Source organism: Psammomys obesus, unplaced genomic scaffold, assembly GCF_907164565.1.
Source record: "Psammomys obesus unplaced genomic scaffold, mPsaObe1.curated_primary_1811, whole genome shotgun sequence".
Classification (NCBI taxonomy): Eukaryota; Metazoa; Chordata; class Mammalia; order Rodentia; family Muridae; genus Psammomys; species Psammomys obesus.
Genome location: NW_026594216.1, coordinates 156,502 through 163,401, shown reverse-complemented (window position 1 = coordinate 163,401; position 6,900 = coordinate 156,502).

Sequence of the window (6,900 nt, the reverse complement as noted above, 5' to 3'; positions counted from 1 at the left end):
TATCTATCTATCTATCTATCTATCTATCTATCTATCTATCTATCTATCTATTTTGGATGGGAGACTTTTAATGACAGCTTCTATTTCCTTAGGGGACATAGGACTGTTTATTTACCTGGTCCTGATTCAGCTTTTGTAAGTGGAATGATAAAGAAAATAGTCCGTTTCATTTAGATTTTCAAAATTTGTGGCATATAGGCTTTTGAAGTAAGAACTAATGATTGGACTTCCTCAGTGTCTGTTATTATGTCCCCCTTTTTCATTTCTGATTTTGTTGATTTGGATAGTATCTCTCTGCTTTTCAGTTAGTTTGGTTCTGAGTTTGTCTATCTTGTTGATTTTCTCAAGGAATAAGCTCTTGGTTTCATCGATTCTTTGATTTTTTTCTCTTTGTTTCTTGTTTATTTATTTTAGTCCTGAGTTTTATTATTTCCAGCCATCTACTCCTCTAGTGTGTCGGCTTCTTTTTGTTTTCCCCCTACGGTTTCCATGTGAGCCGATAATTTGTTTTTCATGAGATGTTTCAAATTTCTTTCTGAAGTGCTATGAAGTTTCCTCTTAGCACTGCTTTGATTGTGTCCCATAAGTTTGTGTATGTTGTGTCTTCATTTTATTGAATTAGAGGGCGTCTTTAATGTCTTTATTTCTTCCCTGATCCAGTTGTCCTTGAGTAGAAAGTTGTTCAGTTTCCTTGTGTGTGTAGGCTTTTTGCTATTTCTGTTGTTGAATTCCAACTTATTCCATGGTGGTCTGATAGGATACAAGGGATCATTTCAACCTTCTTGTATCTGGTGAAGTTTGCTTTGTGACCAACTATATAGTCTGTTTTGAAGAAGGTTCCATGAAGTGTTAAGAAAGGAATTTTTGTGTGTGTGTGTTTAGGTGAAAAGTTCTGTAGATACATTGGTCCATTTGATTCATGACATCTATTAGTGTCATTGTTTCATTGTTTAATTTGTTTCGTCGACCTGTCCTTTGATGAGAGTGGGATGTTGACGTCTCCCACTATTAATATGTGGGCATATATGTTTGGTTTAAGCTTTATTAATGTTTCTTTACAAATGTGGGTGCCCTTGTATTAGGAAAAGAGATGTTCAGAACTGTGATGTCTTTCTGGTGGAATTTTCCTTTGATGAGTATGATGTGGCCTTCGCCATCTCTTTTGATTAATTTTGGTTGAAACTCCATTTTATTAGATATTAGAATGGCAACACTTGCTTGTTTCTTGGATTTATTTGCTTGAAAAACAGTCTTCCAGCTCTTTACTCTCAGGTATCTATCTTTGCGACAGAGATATGTTTATTGTATGCAGGAGAATGTTGGGTCTTGTGGTGTACACATCCATTCTTTTAGTCTGTGTATTTTAATTGGAGAATTGAGTCCATTGATTTTAATGACAGTGACCAGTCACTGTCAGACCCTCTTATTTTGATGTTGGTTGTGGTAGTGTGTTTATGTATTTGGCTACTTTTAGTTTGCTGTAGTGAGGTTATTTATTTCTTGTGTTTTACTGGGTGTAGTTAGCCTTCTTGGGTTTGATTTTTCCTTCTAGTATCTTCTGTAAGGCTGCATTTGTGGGTAGATATTATTTAAATTTGTTTTTGTTGTTGAATATCTTGTTTTGTTGAATATCTATGATGACTGAGAGTTTTGCTGGGTACAATAGCCTAGGCTGACATCTGTGTTCTCTTAGGGTCTACATGATATCTGCCCAGGCCCTTCTGTCTTTCACAGTCCCTGTTGAGAATCAGGTGTGATTCTGATGGACTTGCCAATACATGTTACTTGGTCTTTTCCCCTTAAAGCTTTTAGTACTTTTTTTCTTTGTTCGTATATTTAGTGTTTTGATTATTATGTAGTGGAAGGATTTTCCTTTTCTGGTCTAATCTATTAGGTGTTCTTTAGGCCTCTTTTATGCTTATAGGCCTCTTTTTTATTTGGGGAAATTTTCTTCTATGAATTTGTTTTGAAAATATTTTCTTGGCCTTTGAGATAGGAGCCTTATTTTTTCCTCTATTGCTATTATTCTTGGGTTTTGTGGGGTTTGTGTTTTCATGTTGTCCTTGATTTCTTGGATGGTTTGTGTCAGGAAAGGTTTTATTTTGCACTAATGATATTTTATTTGCAACTTTTTTAACTTTTTTTAATTTTTTATTAATTACACTTTATTCATTTTGTATCCCCCCATAAGCCCCTCCCGCCTCCCCTCCCAATCCCACCCTCCCTCCCCTTTCTGTATGCATGCCACTCCCCAAGTCCACTGATAGGGGAGGTTCTCCTCTCCTTTCTGATCTTAGTCTATCAGTTCTCATCAAAAGTGGCTGCATTGTCCTCTTCTGTGGCCTGGTAAGGCTGCTCCCCCCTCAGGGAAAGGTGAGCAAAGAGCAAGCCAATCAGATTATGTCAGAGGCAGTCCCTCTTCCCATTACTAGGTAACCCACTTGGACACTGAACTGCTATGGGCTACATCTGTGAAGGGGTTCTAGGTTATCTCCATGAATAGTCCTTGGTTGGAGTATGAGTCTCTGGGAAGTTCCCTGTGTTCAAATTTTCTTGTTCTGTTGCTCTCCTTGTGGAATTCCTGTTCTCTCCAGCTCTTACTATTTCCCACTTCTTACATAAAATACCATTCACTCTGCCCGACAGTTGGCCATCAGGCTCAGCATCTGTTTTGATAGTCTGCAGGGCAGAGGCTTTCAGAGGCCCTCTGTGGTATGTTCCTGGTTTGTTTCCTGTTTTCTTCTTCTGGCTTTCAGAGGCCCTCTGTAGCAGGTTTCTAGGTTGTTTCCTGTTTTCTTCTTCTTCTGATGTCCATCCTCTTTGCCTTTCAGGATGGGGATTGAGTGTTTTAGTTAGGGTCCTCTCTCTTGATTAGTTTCTTTAGATGCACAGATTTTAGTGGGTTTGTCCTATGTTGTGTGTCTATATGAGTGAGTATATCCCGTGTGTGTCTTTTTGCTTCTGGTACAACTCACTCAGGATGATCCTTTCCAGGTCCCACCATTTACCTGCAAATTTCATGATTTCCTTATTTTTCATTGCTGAGTAATACTCCATTGTGTAGATGTACCACAGTTTCTGCATCCATTCTTCAGTTGAGGGGCACCCGGGTTGTTTCAGGTTCTGGCTATTACAAATAAAGCTGCTACAAACATGGTTGAGCAAATGTCCTTTTTGTGTACTTGAGCCTCTTTTGGATATATGCCTAGGAGTGGTATGGCTGGATATTGAGGAAGTGCTATTCCTAGTTGTCTGAGAAAGCACCAGATTGATTTCCAGAGTGGTTGTACAAGTTTACATTGCCACCAGCAGTGGAGAAGGGTTCCCCTTTCTCCACAACCTCTCCAGCATGTGTTATAACTTGAGTTTTTGATCTTGGCCATTCTCATGGGTGTAAGGTGAAATCTCAGGGTTGTTTTGAAAATATTGGAGAGATTAGGGATACAAGGCACATATCTAAACATAGTAAAGGTGATATACAGCAAGCCTATAGCCAACATCAAACTGAATGGAGAGAAACTTAAAGCAATCCCACTGATATCAGGGACAAGACAAGGCTGCCCACTCTCTCCATATCTCTTCAACATAGTTCTGGAAGTCCTTGCTAGAGCAATAAGACAGTTGAAGGAGGTAAAGAGGATACAAATTAGAAAGGAAGAAGTCAAATTATCACTATTTGCAGATGATATGATAGTATAAGTGAGTGACCCCAAAAACTCTACTAGGGAATTCCTACAGCTGATAAACACCTTCAGCAAAGTGGCAGGATACAAAATTAACTAAAAAAAAAATCAGTAGCCCTCCTGTATACAAAAGACAAAAGGGCTGAGAAAGAAATTAGGGAAACAACACCCTTCATAATAGCCACAAATGACATAAGGTACCTCGGAGTAATCCTAACCAAGGAAGACAAAGACTTGTATGAAAAAAATTTCAAGTCTCTGAAGAAAGAATTAGAAGAAGATATGAGAAAATGGAAAGATCTCCCATGCTCATGGCTTGGCAGAATTAACATAGTAAAAATGGCCATCCTACCAAAAGCAATTTACAGATTTAATGCAATTCCCATCAAATTGCCAACACAATTCTTTACAGACCTGGAAAGAAAAATTCTCAACTTTGTATGGAGTAACAAGAAACCCAGAATTGCTAAAACAATCCTCTACAATAAAAGATCTTCTGGAGGTATCTCCATCCCTGATCTTAAGTTGTACTATAGAGCAACAGTTTTAAAAACTGCATGGTACTGGCATAGAAACAGAATGGTGGATCAATGGAACCGAACAGAGGACCCAGAAATAAACCCACACCCTTATGGACACCTGATTTTGTTTTGTTTTTGTTTCTTAATGTTTCCATTTCTGTTTTCAGATCTTGAACTGTTTTGTTGATTTCCTTCACCGGTTTATTTGTATTTTCCTGCTTTTTCTTTCATTCCTTCCATTCCTTCAATTTTTGTTTGAACTTTCCTCTATTTCTTTCAGTGATTTAATTTTTCCTCTCTAAATACCACAAACTCTTTGGCTGTATCTTCCTGTATTTCATTATGGATGGCCACAATCTGTTTGACTGTAACTTCCTGTATTTCTTTATAGATTTTATTTGTTTCCTCTGTTATCATTCTTATAAGCATATATTTAAGGCCATTTTCTTGTATTTGCTTTTAATATTTTATTTTATTTTTATTAATTACAAGTTATTCATTTTGTACCCAGCTGTAGCCCCCTCTCTCATCCCTTCCCCTCCTACTTTTCCTCCCTCATCTCCTCCCATATCCCTCCCTAAGTACACTGATAGGGGAGGTCCTCCTCTGACCCTAGCCTATCAGGTCTCATCAGAACTGGCTACATTGTCTTCCCCTGTGGCCTGGTAAAGCTATTCCCTGCTCAGGGAGAGGTGATCAAATAGCCAGCACTGAGTTCATGTCAGACCATCCCCTGTTCCTTTTATTAGGGAACCCACTTGGACACTGAGCGCCAAGGGCTACATCTCTGCATGGATTCGAGGTTATCTTCAAGCATGGTCCTTGGTTGGAGTGTTGGTCTCAGAAAAGTCCCCTGGGCCCAGATTTTTTTGGTCCTGTTGCTCTCCTTGCTCTTGTCCCCTCTGGGTCTTTCATCTCCTCCTTCTTCCATAACATTGCTTTCCCTCTGCCCAAAGTTTGGCTATGAGTCTCAGTGTCTGCTTTGATACCCTGTGGAGTAGAGTCTTTCAGCTGCACTCTGTGGTAGGCTCCTGTCCTGTTCCCTGTTTTATCGCTCTTCTGATGACTGTCCCATTTGCCTTAATGAGTGAGGATTGAGCATCTTACCCAGGGTCCTCATTCTTGCTCAGCTTCTTTATTTGTACAGATTTTAGTATGTTTATCCTATATTGTATATCTAATATCCACTTATAAGTGAGTATATACCATGTGTGTCTTTCTGTTTTGGGGATAGCTCACTCAGCATGATTTTTTTCTGGTTCCTACATTTGCCTGCACATTTCATGATTTCCTTCTTTTTAGTTGCTGAGTAGTATTCCATTGCATAAGTGTACAACAATTTTTGTATCCATCCCTCAGTTGAGGGACATCTGGGTTGTTTCCATATCCTGGCTATTACAAATAAAGCTGCTACAAAAATGTGTTAGGGTATCTAGGGCTGCTTGCCCTTGGATAACTTTGTTCTGGAGATAGCATATTGCTTTGGCTTTTGTTGATTGTGTTTTTATGCTGGCATTTACCCATTTGGCTGTCTCAGGCATTGGCTGTTAGTTTCTGGTGCCTGTTGGAGTCCTGGGTTGGGGTTGGGAGTGAGGATAAGCCAAAAATCTCCTTGGCAGGAAGATGGATATTCTTGAAGGAGCCCTTCTCAGCTTATTGGGTATGGTCACCACATGGTCGCTGTTTCTCAGGGAATTGCCGCAGCTCTCCTAAGGTGTATGATCCTGTGTACTAACTGGGCTCCTTGGGAGTGTAGGGGCTACTCCTCTCACCAGGGGAAGTTCTGGAGACAGCTGCCCTTCCACTGGCTTTCTTGCTCTGAGTTTAATGAGCTACAGCTTCTCAGGTACTGTGTTTACTACATGCAGCCCTCTTGAAGAACCAGGGAGCCTAGACGTTTGGTCGATCTCACTAGACAGACAGGATGTGCTTTGGAGCAGCTTATGGGGCTGATTCTGAAGCTCCCAGGCATTCGTACATCTGAGGTTGGAGCTCTTTGCCCCAGTATCCAAGAGGTAATCAGTGGCCAGTGAGTGCAGCACACAGGTGTGTGGCTGGACGTTAGAGACCCTTTGCCTGCTGGAACCCAGGAATTTTCCCGGGGATTAGCTGGGTGCCCTGAGGTAGGACCTGATGCTTCCCTCTCTATGGGTTTTCCTCACAACTGGAAGACCCAGTCTGGTGTTTTGGAGTCCAGAGTTTTGGAGTCCTAGACCCAGTCTAGGAGTAGAGTGTGCAATAAAGTGCCTGCAGGAACCTGGGAACTTTTCCCAGGGGAGGAAGGGTGTGGCTGGGTGACCTGAGGTCAGAACTGATTGGTTTCATGGGGTTTCCTCTTGACTGGGAAACCCAGTCTCTGGTGTTGTGGGCTCACACTTCAGTCTGGGGAAGTGATCAGAGCATGCAGGTGTGTGAGTCTGCACTGGCAACCAAGCACCTGCAGGGAACCCAGGACCTCTTCTGGGGTTTAGCTGGTGACGTGGGATTGGACCCAATTGCTTCCCATACCATGGGGTTTCCTCTCACCTGGGGAAAACAACCACTGGTGTTTTGGGACCCACAGTTCAGTCTATTGGTCGTGGTGCAATATGATCAGACACAGTGTGCTATCAGTGCAGCCATCTTTGTCCTCCCCACCCCCTGTAGCAGTATTCTATTCTATTCTATTCTATTCTATTCTATTCTATTCTATTCTA